We start from the raw sequence: 1,379 nt of genomic DNA, 5'->3' as shown, positions 1-1,379 counted from the left end.
AAATGAAACATACAGCATGCACGTTAAGTGGAATGATCCCCCATGCACGCAGCACTGAAATAAAGGAATACCTGCTTCTTAATGCTACATTGGTATTAAGAAGTTTTCTTTATTCCTGATTTTGTTGACACAACTATCTTCACCCCTGCTCTGATTTTTTACTTAGATTAAAAAACCTTTCTTCATTTTCATTGTCTTTGTTAGATTGTCTTTTATCAAGGAAAATTATATTTAGGGATGGGGTTTTTTTAAGTTTTTCTACAACAGGCTAACATTTCTCATCTATTTATGCAAATGGATGCATAAACCAAAAAACCATAAATTAATGTTAAATTAGTTGCAATTAAAACCACCAGAAATTTCTTTTATTCTATTTGAGCTCCTCTTGTAATAAGCAATGATGATGAGCAGCAGATATAGAAAATGACTGTATGTACATCACAACCTCAAACTTGTTTGCCTCTCAAGTGGGAATCTTTTAGATAGAAAGCTGTTTAATCAAAGGAGATCTCTTTGAAATGTCTTGCTGTTTTTACCTTATCTCTGTTAATGGGTTTTCCCCAGAATGGCCACACCAATTACACAAGATACAAATCCAGACAAGCACCACCAAAATAAAACTAAACACACGGGATGAGAGAAAGATTGTGACCTGAACAGTTCAACAAAATTTTCACTTTTCTTTGTTGCCCCTCATTCTTCCACCTGTGGTAATTAACTGAGGACTACCAAAAGATGGTTTCTACCTCTCCCTATCTGCTCCAGGAAAGGACGAGAGAGGAAAAACCACAACACTGAAAAGAAGCCAGCCTTCTTTTAACAAAAAAATTCAACATATGCTCAAGGATAAGCCCACACGTGACTCCTTGTCTACACACAAGAATTTTCTAGGTAAAATGCTGTTGTCTTCTGCACACTTGTTCCTCATGCCTTAATTGTCAGGAAAGATTTCCCCATCATCATTATCAGTAACATCCATAATTTTTGTATGTGAGCAGTGACCTATTTTTCAAGATCTTCAGATAAGATCATTGGCTAATTTTAACACTCTAATGAATCATTTTGATGTCTCTGCATATAGAAGGCTACCACTGAGGAGGTTCACCTCTCTCCCCAGTTTTACTAGCACATTTTCACCAGCTTGGAACCACAGATGTTGTCTCCTGCAAGCCTGGACTAAGACGGTGATTCCTCACATGAGCTACTATAAACAATGACAACCCCCAGGAAAGGTTGGGGTTGAGTTGCCAGCAGTCATGGCTAACCTCACAGAGCAGCTTATGGTCTTGTGAAATAAATTATTTCTTTTGGGTTTTATTTTCTTTCTTTGTTGGCAGTTTCCCTCGATGACCTTTATTTAAAAAAAAAAAAAAAAAAAA

The sequence above is a fragment of the Falco punctatus genome (genome assembly GCF_963210335.1).
Source record: "Falco punctatus genome assembly, chromosome: 6".
NCBI classification, from domain to species: domain Eukaryota; kingdom Metazoa; phylum Chordata; class Aves; order Falconiformes; family Falconidae; genus Falco; species Falco punctatus.
Note: the sequence above shows the minus strand (reverse complement) of the source record.